Source organism: Rhinolophus sinicus, chromosome 17, assembly GCF_057876585.1.
Source record: "Rhinolophus sinicus isolate RSI-liver-muscle chromosome 17, RSI-T2T, whole genome shotgun sequence".
NCBI classification, from domain to species: Eukaryota; Metazoa; Chordata; class Mammalia; order Chiroptera; family Rhinolophidae; genus Rhinolophus; species Rhinolophus sinicus.
The window spans coordinates 95,140,927-95,162,456 of record NC_142517.1 but is presented as its reverse complement, the minus strand read 5'-3'; positions in this window follow the sequence as shown (position 1 = coordinate 95,162,456).

Sequence of the window (21,530 nt, the reverse complement as noted above, 5' to 3'; positions counted from 1 at the left end):
TTGTTTGTCCCCATTTTGTTTAGTTCTTTTTCTGGACCTTTGTTCTGTTCTTTTATTTGGGACATGTTTCTTGGTCTCCCCACTTTATCTCTCTCCCTGTGTTTGGTTCTACGTATTAGGTAGAACTGCTATATGTCTCTTGGTCTTAGTAGAGTGGCCTTATGTAGTAGGTGTCCTGGGAGTGGGGTGTGCCCAGTGGTTCAGTTTCTCTGGTCACCTGATCTGGTGCTCTAGGTATGTCCCCTGCTTAGGTTGTATGTGCCCTCCTGTTGTAGTTGAGCAGTAGTTGCTGCTTGCATATCAATGGGAAGGATTGCCCTTCAGGCTGTTTGGTTGTGAAGACTGGCTATGACTACAGTAGAGAAGCTGTTGTGCAGGGGTTGGCCCTATGGAGCAGGAGTCACTTCAGCAGGGCTCTGGTGCCTGCCCAGTCTGCCCTTTGGGTGTTTCTTTTGTACAGGTGGTTGGGTGGTGCTCTTGTGTGGTCAGAAGCTTGCCACCAGGAGTGTTATTTTTGGGGCCTTTTTGGAGGGGCTTTGTTGCAGACCCAGTTTAGCTGCTTCATGTCCCTTGACCAGGGTCACTTGATATGTGCTACAAAGTGATCTGCAGATGGTTGCCACTTGCACTGGGCTTAGAGGTGCCTTGGAGAGACCAAGCTGTAAATCAAGACTGGCTGCCATTAGTGCCAGACTTAGGACTACTTAGCAAGAGGTATGGGACATGCTGAAGCCAGATGCTATTTGTTTGAAGCTTATGAACCTTTGAGAGAGTTAAGGAAAGTATGCAGCATGAGCCAAGGCAGATAATTTGTATGGAAAAGCCACTGGAAGTGGCTTGGGTGTGCCCAAAAGTTGCGTGGGGTAGGATATCAGGGAATCACCAGGGCGGGGTAAACAGTGCCAACTAAGTTGACGGAGACTCAGATATGGTGCCCGTATGTTTTTGCATACTGGGTGAGGGGCGAGTTCAACAAAGGACCAATGGTGCCTGCCAGCCCTTCTGTCTGGGAGAATGCTGTCTCTCCAACCCTTGCCATGAAGCCAGACAATTCAGTTACTCCCTATATGTCCCTGGTGTTTTTGGAGCTGCTGCCCCAGTGCTGGAGCTCAGAGCAAATGAGTCCATCAGCAAGTAAGTCTGTCAGTGAGTAAGTCCAGGCATAGGCCCTTTAAGAGAAATACCTGGGTCTCCCTCCACTCTCCATCTCACTCTGCCACAATCTGCACTGATTTTTACAATTAGAAGTTTTGGGGACTTCTCTTTTTGTCACTGGAGCCCTCTCTTGGAAGCCTGGTGTGGGGCTGGGATCCCTCTCTCCTTAGGGGGGACCTGCACAGCTGAGATATTCCTCTCAATTTTTAACCACTACATGTGAGTCTGGGACCAGCCCATTCCACATCTCTATCCCTCCTAACAGTCTCCAGGTAGCTTCCTTTTTGTGTCCTTAGTTGTAGGACATTTGTTAAACTAGACTTCAGGTGATTCTCAATGGTGGTTGTTCCGTAGTTTAGATGTCATTTTGATGTGGTTGGGAAGAAGCAAGGGCAGCATTTTCCTAATTCGCCATCTTGACCAAAACCTCCTGTCCTTGGCTCTCTTGATTGTTCTAAATGAACTTGCAGAACAGAAATGGGTCAGAAGTTGGATAAATTTGCAGAAAATCTCCAATATGCATTGTGAAGTAGAACAGAGAGAAAATAAATGCACTGTTGTGTACTTTGATGAGGGCATGGTTGACATTATTGACAATACATTTTAAGTTGCCCTACTGTGTGATTTTTTCCCCCAGCAGTATTTATCTGACCAGGGCAAGCGCAGAATACAAAATAAAACACAGATACTAGATTTTCTTTTGGTCATTCCCATGAACATGATCATCACTGCTTAGATTCTTTGATATCCAGTCATGTTATCACCTTAACAATTTGTATATTTGCCTCTCCTTTCCTAGCATTACAACTTCAGTTCAAGCCTTCATAATCATTTACTTTAATCTGATATTCTGTCCTAACTGGTATCCCTTACTCCTGATTTACCTGCCTCTAATTTGTCATATATATATATATATATATATATATATATATATATATATATATATATATATATATTTAGTTTTTCTATAATAAAATGCAATCCTCTACTTTATTCCCAATTAAAAACCTATATCATATACCTACAGGAAAAAGTTCAAATCCATTGATATGACATTGAAGACTGCACATCAAACTTTTTTTTAATATCTAACAGACTGTTCTATCTTTCTCCCATGAGATTATTTTCAATGTTCAAGCTCTCACACATAGATTGTCACACTCTCCAGTCTCAAATCTTCACAAATACAAGTGCACCCCTTAAGACTTGCTAGTATGACCTCCTCTATCTGTGGAATATTTTGGGGATACCAAATATCTTTCTTTCTGTCAGGCAGTAACCAACACTCCTTTCTTTCAGTCTCCCATCATACTGAGTATACAATTCTCTTGTGGTACTACATTGTACTGATTCATTTACATGTCTGTTCCTCAGCTAAATGGTATCTTGAGGCTAAAATTCATAGTATTTAACACTTGAATTTGAGCATCTGGCATATTACATGGCAGTGATAGACACTCAATAAAGTTCCAAGGGATTCTTTAACCTTTGTAATAGCAGGATAAAGAAAGGAATATACTCAAATAAAAAATCAAAGTCTGTGAAATTGAAAAGATGTAGCGTGTTTGAAAGTAATATGGAAATTAAGGGATAATACTGACTTGAGGGATAACACAAGTTCTTTTAGGCATGCTGAGTTTGTAGAGACAGAAAGACTTTCAATTGGATAAGAGAGAGACTGATAGCATTGGACAGGGAGAGAACGCAAGGTCTCTAAGGCAATCAGGAAGCCCAAGAAATGGAGTTAGTAATAGAGAGTTGGGTGAATACATTTTCCTCTGACACTCTGGATTATAACAAGAGGGGAATGTCGCTTCTTTCTCAATTTCAAAAATCTCCCACCTAATTATTAGTTACTGAACTATGACTACTGAAGATCTAAATAACCAAGATTTTTCACATATGCAGAAAATATAATTTTCATCTTTTTTTTTGGCCAAAAATATGCTTAAAATTTGAGAACTATAAGAGATTCAACAAAATGGATAAAATAAATTCAATTAACCTTGATCACATTTCATAATTTTTCTTTATCAATAAAGTTTATATATAGTTCTAAACATAGCATTAATCAATTATTTTATGAGCTTTTGCTTGAGAAGATGTTAATAGAAGTCCTGATCAAAAATGGGGCTCAGAAACTGACTTATTATTAGATAACTTTAGAATTCCCTATGTGATCTTCTTTTATTTTACATTCCCTCATTAGGAAGTACCATCCAATAACTAAAATTATCAATTTGTTTTATACTTAATGTTTGTTGCTGGAAGTTAAACAAAAAGAAATTGATTTTCTGTTGTTTCTTTATTGGAAATCTCATTTTTATAATTAACCTTGTCCTATTATTGAGAGAACAATTTTGATTTGAAGTATTTTGCAAGGTGATGCTTATTTTGCACCCTAATGTGGCCTGTTTTCACTTGTATTGAAAATAGAGAAATAGAGAAACAGAAAGAGAGAGGGGTATTTTAAAAGACAGTATTTTGCAATTGTAAATAGAATGGTTTTCTTAATTTCTATTTCTGATTGTTTGTTGTTAGTGTATAGAAGCACAACAGATTTCTCTATATCAATAAATATCCAGGACTAAATTTGACCAAGAATGTGAAAGACCTGTACTCTGAAAACTATAAGACACTGGTGAAAGTAATTAAAGATGACTCAAATAAATGAAAAGATATATTGTCTTTATGGAGTAAAAGGATTAATATTGTTAAAATTTCCATACTACCTACAGCAATATATAGATTCAATGCAATGCCTATCAAAATTCCAATGGCATTTTTCACAGAACTAGAACAAGTAATCCTAAAATTTATGTAAAACTACGAAAGACCCTAAATAGCTAAAGCAATCTTGAGAGAGAAGAACAAAGTTGGGAGTATCATGCTCCCTGATTTTAAACTATATTGCAAAGCTATAGTGATCTAACCAGCATGGCATTGGTACTAGAACAGGCACATAGATCAATGGACCAGAATAGAAAGCCCAGAAATAAATCCATGCTTATATGGTAAATTAATCTATGGCAATGGAAGCAAGAACATACAATGGGTAAATGCGAGTCTCTTAAATAAACGGTGTAGGAAAACCTGTACAGATACAGGCAAAAAAATGAAACTGGACCACTTTCTTACACTATATAAAAATAAACTTAAAAGGGATTAAAGACTTAAATATAAGACCTGAAACCATAAAACTCGTAGAAGAAAATGTGGCAGTAAGCTCTGATATTGTTCTTAGCAATATTTATATATATATATATATATATATATCTTCCCAGACAGAGGCAACAAAAGCAAAATAAATGAATGGGACTACATCAAATCAAAAAGCTTTTGCACAGAAAAAGAAACCACCAAAAAAACAAAAAGATAACCACCTACTGAATGGGAGAAGATGTGTGCAAATGATGTGTCCAAGAAGGTGTTAATATCCAAAATATACAAATAACTCATACAACTCAACATCAAAAAAATACACAATCCAATTGAAAAATGGACAGAGGACCTGAATGGACATTTTCCCAAAGAAGATATACTGATGGCCAACTGACAAATATAAAAATGAAAAGATGTCAACATAACTAATCATTAGAGAAATGCAATAAAAAGCACAATATCACCTCACACCTATCAGAGGGGCTACTATCAAAAAGTCCAGAAACAATAAAAGTGTTGGAAAGAACGTGGAGAAAATGGAACATCTGTGCTCTGCTGGTGGGCTTGCAAATTGGAGCAGCCACTGTGGAAAACAATATGAAGGTTCCTAAAAAAAACCTGAAAAATAAACTACCATATGACCCAGCAATTCTACTTCTGGTTATTTATCCAAAGGAAACAAAAACACAAATTCGAGAAGCTATAAACACCCCTATATTCATTGCGACAGTATTAACATTAGCCAAGATATGGAAGCAACATAGGAGTCCTTTGATAAATGAATGGATAAAGATAGATGATATAGATATATATATATATATACATATACATATACATATACATATACATATACATATACATATACATATACATATACATATACACAGAGATAGATGTGTATATATTTACATATAAATACATCAGAATGTTACTCAGCAAAAAACAAAATTTTGCCATTTGTGACAACATGGAGGGACCCAGATAGTATTATGCTAAGTGAAGTAAGTCATACAGAGAAAGACAAATACCATGTGATTTCACTTATATGTGGAATCTCAAATAAAACAAAACAAACCAGAAACAAACCGATAGATAACAGAGAAAAAACTGATAGTCACCAAAGGGGTGGGAGGTGAAAGGATGGGTAAAAAGGTAAAGATGAGTAAGTGGTACAAACATCAGGGATAAAACAAGTAAGTCATGGGGATGTAATGCACAGCACAAGGAATATAGTCAATAATATTGTAGTATCTTTGCACTGTGACCGATAGGTACTAGACTTAGCATGGAGAGCCCATCATAAGGAATATAGTAAATGTTAAATTACTATGCTGTACACCTGAAACTAATGTAATATTATGTGTCAACTACACTTTAATTAAAAAAAAAAAAGTTGGGATACATGCACAGATACACACACACACACACACACACACCACACAAAACGCAGTAATTTGAATGAGAAAACCTAGTAATGTTCCCTGGGGACAGAAGTACAATAAAATGTAGGGTGAAATTTTTTTAAAATATAAAAATAACAAATTAAACAGTGTGACATGCAATAAAATTGAACCTAAGACAAATATAAGAACATCAATCTCTTGAGATGCACAGATGGATGCAGTTATTTTATATATTGCCATCCAAAATTTGATTATCTAGCCATGTTTTTGTCGGTGCTTATGGGCTTCAAAATTAAAGTTTAATCACTTCCAGATTTTAAGCATCTGTTTTCACATGCAATTCATTTTTTAAATGCATGTATTTACACATTTCAGAATTATTTCACTACTCTTCCTGATAATTAAGACTTCACCTTAAGGTCAGCAGTGTGACATGGAGGAAGGAACATGGCTTCCAGAATAACAGGACCTGGGCTTGGCTCTTGCTGTTGTTTATCTTCAGCGTATCAGTTAATTTATGTGAAACACAAGTTATTTATCTGTAGAAAAATATGATGGGGAATAAAAATAGTCCCAGGGTAGCAGAAAGCTTTTTAAATGCATATGTTAATGTAACAAAATAGCTTTGGAAACACTAAATTCCTATACAAACATTAGCTAATATTGTTATTCCAGGAGCAATGATTGTACAGAAAAGAGAATGCAATATTTGATGACAGAAAATTGGGTTTGAGTTATGGTTCTACTTTTTTCTACTTGTGGGCCTCTCAGCATTTGTGTCTTATCAGTGGGGATGCTACTACCACCTACTTTATAGGTTCCTGTAAAAATAAATTGAGTTATTTGCGACAGGAGAGTCTCACCCTGAAGAAAATTTTGGAACTCTATGGGTAGCCAGAACCCAGTTTTAGGAACCCTACAGTTAGGTGGAACTCACTTTAAAAGCCATACATTGAAATCGTATATAAAAATGATACACAATTTTTAAAGGTTGAATTTTTTTTGTTAATAAAATATGAGAATTCGGTGGTCCACCAGCAATATCCTCATAGTTTTACAAATAGAAGATCGCTAAAGATAATTTTTTAAAGGAGCTCTATATACATTTTAACAGATTTATTAATCACAAAATCTCCTTCTTGCTTCTCTCTCATTTTAATCTCTTTCTGTTGCGCGCGCGCGCGCGCGCGCACACACACACACACACACACACACACACACACACAAAACAAATGTGCATACATATGATTTCTTATTCCTGTGTGCTGCCCAAAGTGACCTGTTCTGCTAAGACAAAAGGCATGAGGCAGCCTATTATAGTTTCAACATATAGTTTCAACATCATTGAGACGTTTCATTTTCACGTGTCTTTTATATGCCATCATAGGGGGATTGCACAAGCTGGCCTTACATACAGAGATGTTATATGCCACTTACGTGCTGACTTTGTTTCCTAATGTATATGCCTATTGTCTCTACTACTTGTACCATCCTAACGTTGACACACAATTCTCAAATTCATTGGGTTATAGCTTTAGGTCCATGGTGGTATGTCAGCTGGTCCTATTTATCTCATTAGTATGAATCTGAGCAGCATTCTTTAAAGGAATAGGATCAACCGAGTATTAAAATACCGCCTAGACTTTTTCTGTTTTCTGTTCACTTTCCACATCCATATATACTCTCACATCCTTTCCTGGAAGATGTTTTAAAATGAAATTGTTTTCTAATTCATGCTTGCAATAGTATAATACAACGCTGTTATAACTATCTTTATGGCATCTCACATAGTTATTATTCCTATTTTCCCAAATACTAATGTTGAACTACATTAGCGCAAATATTAATGTTGAAATAAATGTTAACACTACACATATTCCAAATCAGTAGCACAACTAAATTTTTCTGACCTTCAAAAAATATGCCTTCACTTCATCTTGATAACTGTTGAACAGAATTGGACAATAGTTTGTCCTCCACTGTTAACATTCACATATCTGTGTGAATATAAGAGAGGATACATATTCACTCGTTGCAGGACTGCGAAGGCTGATCCTATTGCTCTAATAAAAATCACTAAGGACTGCTGTGAGCCCAGCAAGACGGTGTTCAAAGTGCCTAGACAGGCCTGTAGACAACACCTCTCCTGGAGATGTTTCACTGAATGGTCTTACCAGCATTTGCATTGTAAGAGAAAGACAGATCAGAGCCAGAGAGAATTGTCTGAAATGAAGTCACCAAGATTAAGAGAAGGAAATGAATGGCCAACAAGGGAGCAGGAGGGTAGGGGTTAGTGCTTGGAGGGGAAATAGCTATTGAGTGCAGATGACTTGGCTTGCTTTTTTACCTGCATGGAGAGAAGTAGTGAGGCCTACTGGGAGCAAAGCGGAAAAAATGGGAAGCAAATGCATCTGGAAGAAAAAGTGTCCAAAATGTGTTTAGAAAAAGTGCAAAGGTCAGAAAAAGAAATTTAGATGCCATAGCTATAGGGTAACTCCTTTTTCCAAGATTGCCCAGTCTTTCGGGCCTCACTGAACACTTCCCAGTACTACCTGTCCTCTGACTTTGACCCTCGTCAAAAGCACTCTTTTATTTCCCACCAGCCCCCAACACCACTACCAGAAACAATGGGAGCTTCGGTCTTAACTCAATGTGTCAAACAGTCCTGACACCCAAGACTGATACATCTCTGTTAAAACCCATGTACCAACATAGCAATGATAAAATAAACCACCAAAATGAGAAAGGGTGTAGACCTCTGTTACTCTGACATGAGTATTAACTCCTCTATAAAAATTTTATGAAGTATTCCTATTTTTCGGTCTGCCTTAAAAAGAAAAAAAAAGAAAGAAAAAAGAAAACACCCGTTTCAGCTCTTGAGGGGGAAATACTAAAAGTACAGAGGTTAAAAAAAAAAACAAATAAACAACAACAACAAAAAACAACAAAGGAAAGGCTAGGTTTTTAACATCTAGTCCCTCACAGATGTTGTTCCCAGAGGAACTCCCTAATAAGCCACCTGCATGTCAATCTTAGCGTCTGAGTCGGTTTCCTTAGGAACCCGACCTGCACAAATTGGTCCCCAAAATAGTAGTAGGAAGCCAACACTAAAGTAGGATTTTGGTGCTGGATCACCCTCCCTCCCGGCTGTTATGAGGACCTCTTCACTCAAGTGGAACACAGACCATCTGGCATGCAAAACTATACACGATTAAAATTAAAATGATTAAAATGTTCTCTGATGGTGAACTGGCAATTGACACCAGTGGAAAGGAAGGGACTGATGGCTCAGTGTGGTTCAGGTGTTTAAGAAGTTCTGGAAAGAAGAGTGATTATAAGAACAATGACCGTAAAGAATTATTGCTGTGGGTAATCGATGCATTGGAGAAAGACAATAAAAATTGAGAGTGATTAATAACCAATTAAAGATTAAGTGTGAAAGCCAGAGGAACTTCCTGGTAGGATACAAAAAGACTCATCCAGAAGATTATTTTTCCTGGTTGGCACCAGAAGACACTGTTTACCAAAATGATAAAAATTTTCCTGGTGAGATAGGCACCAGTATCACCAAGACACTCAGTTGTAGTGCTCCTTTGTAGGGCAAAACTAACTGTATGAGATGCTTTCACAAAATTAGGCTCCATTGGATTGGGCTCTCAGAATGACAGAGGCCAAATGGTGCACTTAGTAGCAGAAGCCAGGTGTGAGCAATAATCTTAATGAGTTGTTAAGGTTGTCGTGGCAACCATAGCAGCCTGACCCACAAATTGCTCTGGAGATGCTTAATAGAACTAAAGAAACCTAGGATGTCCAATAAATATTTGTTCAATCCGTACAAATACAAGAATTCAAGTATAGGTCAGAAGACTAAGGGAAGTCATTTCATTAAAAATTCATTTTCCTTTCCTAATGTCCAGATGTGAGTAGTTTTCAGACCAAGATCCAATGAATGAAATAGTGGTTTTGTCTCCAATAGGAAGGACCCTCTACCACCCCCAATAAGTGTATACAGTAATTATTTCCTGAGACTTATTCCAAAGGGCAAGTAACCACATTGGGGAAAGGGATATCCTCACACATTTCAAAGACTGTTGGACATCGAATTTGGATCATTGGAGGTTGAGTTCCCTAGAAAACAGATATTAATATGAAATTTAAAGTGAAAGATATCTAGGGAATGCTTCAGGATTTAAACCTGTAGAGAAGAGGGGGTAAAAGCAAGAGTGTCAGAAGTAGAAGCTGAGTGCAATGATGGCCCAATGACAGACATGTTCTACCCTGCAGGGTGTTCTGGAGCTGGAATAGCCCTGTAGAGTTGTCCTAAGTTGTGCTGATATGGTCTTTATATTCTCTCATTATTGAGTCACTGGCAGTGAACCACCCTGAGAAGGCAGGACTTTGGGCAAAGAGGCTTTCTGCAGCTAAGGCTATTCCCGAAGAGGCATTCAGCAGCAAGGGCAATGAGCCCCTTATTGAGGGAGATCTGCACGACATTTCACCATGTCCACCAGAGACTTGACTCAGACACTTGGGAATGATCCTTCCAGTCCTTCTAAACCCACAGAATGTATGACACCAAGAGTGGACGCTAGTGTAAATTATGACATTTGGGTGAGAAGGACATATCAATGTACCCTGTTTCCCCAGAAATAAGACCTAGCCAGACCATCAGCTCTAATGCATCTTTTGGAGCAAAAATTAATATAAGACCTGGTATTATATTATATTATATTATATTATATTATATTATATTATATTATATTATATTATATTATATTATATTATATTATACTATATAAGACCCGGTCTTATATTAAAATATAAGACCGGGTCTTATATTAATTTTTGCTCCAAAAGATGCATTAGAGCTGATGGTCCGGCTAGGTCTTATTTTTTGGGAAACACGGTAGGTTCATCAATTGTAACAAATGTGGTGGGGGTATTCATTATAAGAAAGAATATATGTGCGTCAGGGCAGGGGGTCTATGGGAAATCTCTATACTTTCCTTCAATTTTGCTGTAAACTTAAAACCGCTTTAAAAAATTAAGTATTTATTTTCTTTAAGATAATAATACTTATCAAGACTTTGTCTCCTGTGAATAATATACAGCACCACCAGTCTGGGAACCCTGGAGACCACAAGTGAAAATTATCTGTTAATATTATGTGTGAAAAAAGTTAAAGTCTTTTCCCCTCAAAATATTATTTCTCAGGAATGAGAAAACACCCATTTTTAAATCCTTTTCACATAAAAGAATGGACTCATTTTAATACAACGGCTTCAAATGACCTAAATCTGTGCTAATTTGAGATGTTTTAGAAATCAACTCACAGAATAATAGAAAGAACACCAAAGACTTACTACATATTTATTCATTTTTCATACGAGTTCATATTAGAATTTAAAGTGTTGGACCATATTGTAAACAATTTTTAAAGGTCACTTTCAAAAGTGCCACTGTGAGGGTTCTAGAGAAAACATCGCAAATATATACCTACAGGATGAATAAAAAAAAAAAAAACAATTCCTACCCAAAGTTTCTCAACCTTGGCTCTATTGCGTTTCACGCCAGAATATTCTGTGTTGTGGGGGACTGTCCTGTTCATTGTAATGTATTTAGGAGCTTTTTCTACCCACTAGATGCCAATAACACCCTGCTCCCAGTTGTGATATGATAACAAAAATGTCTCCAGACATTACCAAATGTCCCCTGAGCAGCAAACTACCTCCACACTCACCATGGAGAACGACTGTCCAACCGTTACATAAATAAGTTTTGTGACTTGAGTTAAAATTTACTGTGACAACATTAGATTAAAATTCATAAAGGGTTGTATCTCTATCAACTCAGGCCATAGTAAAGGTTATGTGCTCCAGAAAATAGTTAGAGGACTCTATGGGTGCCAAAGACATGAATGTTGAGACCCATGGGAAAAGTCTGAATAAAATGGTTTCCTGAGATGAGTGAAAAAAATCATATTTTAATTAATACGTTATTTTTAGAGGATGCAATTTTAAATATATGATGCAGTTAAATTAATAAATTACAAAAGCAGATATTTGATTCTTACTGATATCTCTAAATTTGGAGGCTGTTCTTGTTGAGAAAATAATTAAAGTATACTTTCGTTTTCCCTTTATTGAGCGATATAGTTTTCTGATGCCTTGAAACCACAGAAGTTAAGCATTTAGAGCTGTGCTTTTAGAGCTATGTACAGTAGCCACTAGCCATATGTATCTATGAACAAGTCTAAATTCAGATATGCTAAATTCATATATGGATTTCAAAGAAACAATAGGAATAGAAAGAATGTTAAATTACATTTATAACATTTAACACTTACAATGTTAAATTACAATTTTCATATTATTAACATTGCTTGTAAATGTTTTGGATCTATGAGTTTAAATCAAGTGTATTCTTAAAATCAATTTTACCTGTTTCTTTTTAATTTTTTAATGTTTGCTAGAAAAGTTACAATCACACTTGTGGCTCACATTGCATTTTTATTAGACATTGCTCCATAAGTCTAGGTTGAGAACTATTAAGTGGACCCCTGAGCCTTACAAGAAGCCATGTAATTCCCTAGAAGATTCACAAATGTCTGTTATTAAAACAAACAAAACAAAACACTACTTTCCCAGTGAAATATTCAACTCCAGTGTACTTGTTTTCAATTTGAGGGATCTATTCAATCCTGTTTTCCTGTTATTTTCAATCCACAATCTTGCAGGAGACAAGATTTTCAGGAACACACATGTGTTATTATTTCCAAAGTTCTAGTCTCCATATGGCTTCATTATATCCTTAGTTATAGAAGCTATGTTCAGCTGGTGTTCAGATGATTCTCAAGGGTAATTGTTCTATAATTTAGTTGTAATTTTGATGTGGTCATGGGAAGAGTTGAACACAATGTTTACCTACTCCACCATCTTGACCCGAAGTCTCCAGTATACATTTTGTGAATCCAATTTCAGTTGAAAATTAGTCACTCTGGCCATACCAATCCTAACAAATTATAACTAATATCCACAATGTCTTACTGAAAAAAATTGTGACCACTATTTGGAAAATAAAGAATGTCTTTTCATGGAGCACCAATAAAAGATATGTTGTACAAATAAAAATAACACTCTTGTTGAAAAAATGTAATCAAAACCTCTTCTGAATCTATTACTATAATATATGTACTCTCTTTTAGCAAATGAATTACAATCTGAAATATTTAAAGTCTGGATCAATAGATGGAATACACTCATTATTATAATTTTAAAAGACTAAAAGGAGATGCATATAAACAAATAAATATGTCATTGATTGAACAACTGTGAAGCATAAAAATATTCTCTATAAAATGAGATATCCCATTAGGCAATAACTAATATCTAGCCCTTGTCTTCCTATAGCTTATGAGCATAGACAGAAAAGAAAAACACATAGTAAGGCTTGCACAGCAAAGACATGATTTGCTGCCCAAAAATAAAAATGATATATCAAGTGGTGTTTTTTAAAGGTTTGATGCTTTTAAGCTAAGGTTTTAGAAAACAGAATAGAGTACATTTTAAGGAATACAATTAACCCCAAGAAGTCTGGAATCTCAAAATTCTGTGAATCTTAACTAATTCCTTTTTTTCACGCTTTTTCTGAGAAAATGGACAACATACTGCAAATTACACATAGTATTGCCTACAAGTCAGATTTTACTCAGATTCTGTCCTATTATTCCCTACTCCAGCCAGATTAACCAATTGCCAGCTCTGTAAAATAGTTTAATTGCGTCAATTTATAGGATTGGGGTTGATTGTGTCATGAAATTGGCCCACTCTTCAGTAGAAAATAATCAAAATCCTCCCGGAGTGAGACAGATATTTGGCTTGGTTACAGGGTAACTTCTTTCCTTTTTTCTCATGTAGTGCTTGGGTTATTTTCCTGAATTTTTCTGAATGGTTGTCTTCTAGGTTACAAGATTAAATTTCAGATGACTTGTTGTCGAAGCTGCTGGAGGCTTGCCCAATATCCATTCCTCCTTCACTCCTTCTTTCTTACTAATGGGCTTCTTTTTCCTAAGTGGCAATGAGAATAGCTAAAATATTCTATCTCCCAGCCTCCCTTGAAGCTAGCATGTCTATTAGCAGAATTCTGGTCCATAAGATGTAATTAGATTTCTTTGGGAAAGGCAGAAGGTCCTTTACTTTTTCTAAGAGAAAGGCCTTTGGATTTTATTCTTGGCCCTGAACCCATGTTCTTTTTTCCTGTCCAAATGTTAATGCAATGTCTGGAGGTATAGCCGAAACCTTGCAATCATAAGCATGTGCAATCATAAGCTAAGTGTAAGGGTGACAGAAAACACAGAAAGATTCTGGGACCTTGCAAAATCTTGAAGTTGCACCAATTCTTGACTGCCTACTGAAGATTTTTGGTTATGTAAGAAAAATTGCCCTGACCTGTTTACGCTGTGTCTGTTATTAGTCACGCAGTGCAGTCCCTACTGGTCCACTATTCATTTCTGCTTTTCCATGTTGTGACTTAACCCTGGCTCTATTCGGTAAGACATGTAAATATCTCCTGTCCTGGAAACCACCATTGTTGTACATCATTACTCTGTAAGGCACTCCACTGCTGCACATGGAGCATCCAGCACCAGCTTTTTCCAGTTAGCTGACTATACATACTAGATGCCTCTCATTCAAGCACCTGAAGCTGGGCCAGCTTTCCAAATAGCTGCCCCATATAAGTGGTCAGCATCAGGTTTTTTACCTGGAGTCTGTTCCACCAGAGCCATGCCCAATATATCCTGAAACATGTCAGCCCCTGACTGAGTCACACTGCCTTCCTCTTTACTTTACTTTAGAACTCTAGTTTCATAATTAACCCTTTTATCTGATTATGTTCTACTTGTAGAGCAGTTCTCAAATGGGGATGATTTTGCCCCCAGAAACTTATTTGGCAAGATCTAGTGATACCTTTTGTGGTGATACGGTTGGGTAGGAGGAGTTGATACTGGCACCTAGTGGGCAGAGGTGAGGGATGCTGTTAAATATCTTATGCACAAGAATGATGGTTTCCCACAACAAAGAATTATTCAGCACAAAATGCTAATGCCACCAAGGCTGACAGAGTGTTCTCCAGAGCAATGATTTCACTCCTAGCTGCACTTTAGAATAAAGTAGGAAATTTTAAAACAGTCCTAATGCCTGCACTCTACCCCCCAGATACTCTGATTTCACTGTTCTGGAGCAGAACCCACACACATTTGAAAGTGCCCTATTGACAGCCGAAGTTGAGAACCACTAAGGTCAGAGCAAAGTCTTGATTCTGGAGTCCCAGCTGATTTAGAGAGTTGCCCCAACATGGCAAAAAGATAGTCTAAGCCAGAATCAAGAAAGGAAGCCCAAAAGTGCAAACAGAGAGAAGTGGGCTAAGAATCAGATCCAAGAGAGGGCTTTCTGTGAGAAAATTAATCCCAGGATGCAAAGCCAGGAAAGTAAGGAAAGGTTGTTGTAGAAAGTGCAGTTTGTCAAGAAAAGTTCAAGAATTAAAATAGCATATATGTAAATATATGAATATTATTCAGCCACGAAAAGAGGGAAATCTCATCATTTGCAACATGAATGAAACTTGAAGGCATTATTCTGAGTGAAATAAGTCAGACAGAGAAAGACAAATAACTGTTCTTACTTATATGTAGAACCTTTAAAAAAGTCAAATTCGTAAAAACAGAGAGTGGAATGGTGGTTACCTGCAGCTGGGAATGAGAAGATGTTCGTCAAAGAGCACAAACATCTCTTTGAGGAGAGAAATAAATGAGATAAATCGAGCACAGTATCTGGCACACAATAAACGATTATTAAATATTAGCTACTATATGTTAATAATAGCTAAATAGTTGATTCTATAATAAAATTATATATTGTAATAATATTATATAACTAGCTAAATAAGACAAGTTCTGGGGGTCTAATGAACAGCAGATGACTACAGGTAATAACACTGTGTTATATACCTGAAAGTTGTTAAGACAATAGGTCTTAAATATTTTCACCACACCAAAAAAAAAAAAATGTGATGGCTGTGTTAACAATGTGTTAACAAATACATTAATCATTTCACAATGTATATGTGTATCAAATTATTACATTTTATACCTTAAACTTACACAATATTATATGCCAATTATATCTCAATAAAGCTGGGGAGAGGGAAGAAAAAAAAGAACTAAAATAGCGTGAATAACAAAGGCATTAGAAGCCGTTTTTTAAGTTATTAAAATGTATGTCTAGTTATAAATCTATATTTATAGGTTTATGGTTATACATATTACTATCGAGTTATCCTCTTTTATCCTCATTATAAGCGTGATCCAGACGGATAAATGAAAGCAGTTGTATGCCAGGGTAGAATTTGAATTAAGCTCTTTTTTATAAAAACTTATTTAATGTTGTATTATACTACATTAACAATTTAATTAAAAAGTTAAAAGTCAAAATAAAAATAATATAGGCTTAGTGTTAAAAATTGGAAAAAGAGGAATTTAAAAAAAATAGAGATTACATAGAATACCTGCTTATAGAAACAGCCATCAATGTATGCATGTATGTATGTATGTATATTCTTTTATGGAAAGTGGCATAATCTAAGGATTTAATGTTACTGAGCAAGAACCAAAATGTCTTCTCCAATGCCATTTTCACATTGTGGCTCTAAACAATTATGCCACACATACCCCAACATCTGAAATTGGTATAATTGTTTTTGTCAGCTTATAACTATCAGTTTATTTTCATCTCACAAAATAATCTGAGCTTAATGTCACATTCTTCTAGTGTAATATCAAATATTGCATCATATTTGATTATAAGATTTTTACCAATGCATCCATGCTCTGAGTCTTTCTGTGCTCAGGGACTTTTTTTTTTTTTCCAAATTCACAGTAACCCACTTCAGTAGAGTCTGTTATATATTGCTAAACCCATCTTAATTTTGCAGTACCTACATGTTGTATTACATCTTTGATTTCTGTTTAGTTTCATAATTCATTTGAAATATGGTTATGAAATGAAAATCTGTGCCTGTAATATTCTAATGCTAATTAAGTAATAGCCAGCTTCTACTCTCAAGGATGTTTTTCACCACCAATTGATACATAGATCTCTGACAGTAAAATGATTAAGTCCAACACTTCGTTTTTCATCCCTCTGAGCAATTCGTCAACCATCAGTGAAGTCTTGATTGCAATGTTGAAAGTGGCCCACTTGATCATATTCATTGTATATATTCCAAAACACAGATAAAATGCAGTAAATGAACTACTGATACAAAAAAACGAAAGTATATACACAGTGTTCTTCAGTTGCCTTTCGTCCAATCCAGTGGCTTTTCAGTCATATTTTACCAAACCCTACAGTAAGAAATTCAGTCTTAAAAGCTTTGCACAGCAAAAGGAACCACTGACAAAATAAAGAGGCAACCAACTGAATGGGAGAAGATTTTTGCAAACAGCACCTCCGATAAGGGGCTAATATCCAAAACAAGGAACTCACACAACTCAACAACAAAAAAACCAAACAACCCAATTGAAAAATGGGCAGAGGACCTGAAGAGACATTTCTCCAAAGAGAACATACAAATGGCACATAGACATATGAAAAAATGCTCAACATCACTAATCATCATAGAAATGCAAATAAAAATCACAATGAGATATAACCTCACCCCAGTTAGAATGACTATCATTAACAAGGCAATTAATAACAAGTGTTGGAGAGGTTGTGGAGAAAAATGAACCCTAATGCACTGTTGGTGGGAATGCAAATTGGTGCAGCCGTTATGGAAGGCAGTGTGGAGGTTCCTCAAAGAATTACGAATAGAATTGCCATATGACCCAGCAATCCCTCTCCTGGGTATCTACCCAAAAAATCTGAAAACATTTATCCGTAAAGACAAGTGTGCTCCAATGTTCATTGCAACTTTATTTATGGTGGCCAAGACATGGAAACAACTAAATGTCCTTCGATAGCTGAATGGATAAAGAAGTGTGGTATATATACACGATGGAATACTATTCGGCGGTAAGAAAAGATGAAATAGGACCATTTGTGACAACATGGATGGATATTGAGATTATAATGCTAAGTGAAGTAAGTCAGACAGAAAAAGTAGAGAGCCATATGATTTCACTGATATGTGGTACATAAAACTGAAAACAACAAAAGAACAAGACAGAGCAATGAAGGAACAAAAACTCATAGACATAGACAATAGTTTAGGGGTTACCAGAGGGCAAAGAGGGAGGGGGGCTCTAGAAGAGGATAAACAGGGTCTAATAAATGGTGATAGAAAGAGAACTGACTCTGGGTGGTGAACACACAATGTGAGATATAAATAATGTATTACAGAATTGTACACCTGAAATCTATGTAACTTTACTAACAATTGTCACCCCAATAAACTTTAATTTAAAAAAAAAAGGAATTAGTTTTCATTGCAACCCAGTTTACATAATTGTAGCAAATTTTTCTATGAAACTTAGAATAATGCATGCAAGTACTCTAATATTTTCTATTCTGTAGTTATGAAGTTTAAAAAATTCCCTGTGGCTAATTAGTAAATTTTAACATGTAGTTTGAAAAACATTAAGCAACATCATGTAAAGGAAACTTATAGTTTATGAAGGAAAGATTTAGAAACAGAAGAAAAACAGTGAGTGATGGGAATGGGAATTACTAATGTTGAAAAATGTAATAAATAGTGCAACATTTTTTAAATTTTATAATTCCTTAAAAACTAAATTTTATGAACATATACTTTTTAATATAACAGAATTAAGTTTAAATTCCCCATACGATGAGGTACTATGTCAAATATTACATTTTATTTTATTGTTAACATTTTATAAATTATTGTGTTCAATTTTCTGATGTATTGTGAATATTTATTTACTCTTGTTTATTCATATAAAAACTCCAAAATTGAATCATTGAAGAGTTTCATTTTCATTCTGACTTTCTATCTTTACTACTTTTAATTATAATTAATAAGCCAATTATAACAATGTTTATTAAGAAATATCAAAGTAACAGAATAGATATATCTCCATTGTTAATTAAGATTCCAGCTTACAAAACATGACTGAAAAATGCATTATCTCTGACAGCAAAAATAATCATTATGACACACATCTAAGAGGAAAGTTTTTTAGTTTGTCTAATTGATAAAGCTATTTATCAAATAATAAATAGTTATATTTCATTTCATATAATTGATATCCTATTGTGAATATTTTAATTAAATATGAAATACTCACATGTCCCAGAGAAAGTGTTTAAGAAATAGGTTGGTATTATTATTGAAATTAAACAATGTTATTTAAGATACTTTCTTTTGTTGAGTGTACATACAAATTAACAGTATAACTACTTCTAAAAGAAACAAATAATCATAGAAACAGCTTAAAACTATGCCTATAATTTTCTCTTATTTAAATCCTTATAGTATCAATCATTCTATATATGTATGTGTGTAATCACAGGAAAAAACATTTCCTAATGGAGTTCAGAGCAAAAGAATAATCAATTTTTATCAGCAGCCTCTTAACATTCATTTTAATTTAGATCAATCTTTTGAAAGCAAACTACCATCTTATCCTCTGCTTCTGAGTCTTTTCTCCTTTAGTAGAATCTCTGTGACTTTTACAACTTCATATCTATCTATGGATTTGCTTTCATTTCTTCATTTTACGTTTTGCTATCTCTCCAGATTGACACCAGATTATCCAGATAAAACCTTATGAAAATTTAAATTATGTTTCAAGAATGCCTCCCTTTAATTAGTGATGTAAAATACAAGGCGCAATTTGACAGAAGTTCAGATATTCATCTGCTTTCATTTTCCGTTATAAAACTACTGAGTTATTTTAATTGAAAAAAAAAAAAGTCAGAATTTGTCCATCACTTTTAGAGTTGGGCCACATACAACTGAAAATCTGTGATGGTGGCTTATGTAGAAAAAAGAAATCCCTATATACACCTTTGTCATTCCTATAGAGAAATTTAAGATTATGTTCCTTTTGGCTAAGATTTAATTAGAGTAAGATAAAGGATTAGAAGGTAGAGTAATTTTTTAACAGAGTATATATATTTCAAGCTATATTCAAGACCAAACAGAGAACTTTAGAATAACCAAAAGCAAAATCATTTACGTGGCACTGCACTAAAAATCTTAAATATTATGTGAGCTTCCAGGAAAGATGTCATTGTTCTTAGATAATATACTCATGTACACTTAAAAATATTTTGTGTATTTTCAAATATATGCATATACTTTGTGAATGTGTGTACAAATATGCATATATATTTGTATTAGCCTTCTTTATTTTGTTTTTAAAAGAATCGTTGCCTATTAGTTAATAAGTTTTAGGTGCTTTTATATTTTTAAATGTACACTTAATTGTGCTAAAGGTAAAAGCTGATAACCAAGGCGTAGTTTCCACTGGGCCTTAGGAGTAGTGACAATTGCCCTTTGGATAACCTCCTGCTCTCAACACTTGCACATACACAAACAAACCCAGTCAACCTCTGTCATCAGTTACTCACTCACAACTCCAAAGCTGAAGTGGGCCCTCCGTGGCTCAAACTGAGAATCCCCAGGGAGTCAATTAGAATGACATAGCAACAGCAGAGGGTAACATCTGGACATGGCATTTTACCTAAGTCAGTGGCAGCTGACTTTGCCCTAGCATTGTCCATATGGCTCTTACCACACCTGACAAAGCGTGAGGTAAGATAGTCATGTAGACATTCTGTTTAAGAGAGGGCATGAGAATTTTATAAAAGTAAAAGATGATATTGATTCTCTATTCAAATACTGGCTTTCAAATTACTACCTTTAAACTTGGTACAAATCCCTTAACTCCTCTGAGCTTTGTGTCCCTCATTCTAAAAGCCGGATTAGTATAGCTTGCTGTGATGAGCAATCCTGATTTAAATCCCACCCTGTTGAATGGGATTTTACCTCCCTCTGCTACTCAAAACACTGACTTTAATCTTCCTAATTTGTCTGAAATCTTTATACTGAAATCACAGCCACGGTAAACTCACCTACATTTACTTTAAGGAGTGCACTGTTGTAGTATTCTTAGAGAAAGTTAAATTAAGGATGTTTCCAAATGTCCATCAATAGATTTAGGAGACAACTGCTCAATTTGAAATTTGCACAGCCACAGGTGTGTATAGACCAATAAAATATGTTTCTGCTCTAGAAAGAAATGTAATCAATAATAAATGGCTTCAAAGAGGGGTATTTTTTGTTTTGTTTTTTTTTTAATTTTTTTACTGAGATATTATTTTGAACCACAATTACAGCAGCGCAAGCCTTTTATCATGGCTTCATAGCTCAACAGTGTAACTATGGACCAAATCCTGACTCTCAAAATTGCTTTCCATGATTTTGCCTTATTGATAGACTCTATAAGATGCCTCACCCCAAAAGTTCTAGGCACTTTCCCTGACTGGAATCAAAATGACGACAATAATGCGATGCATCATATCCTCTCCTCGTATCATACCGTCCTATCCCAGGAAAGAAAAAATTATCTGCAGCAATTTCTTTCTAAAAAGTGAAAATTTTTCTTTTTCTCAGGATTCTCTATAAGTTCTGGCTTCTCAGTGCCCTGATTAATTTATAGGCTATTTCATGGGGGCAGGGAGTAGTCATTTTGGCCAGGACCTGTTATTGCTTATTGGCTAGAGTCAGTAATAATCCATGCCTAGCACTTGGGTGAATTCAACCTACCAGAAAGCATATTGGTTT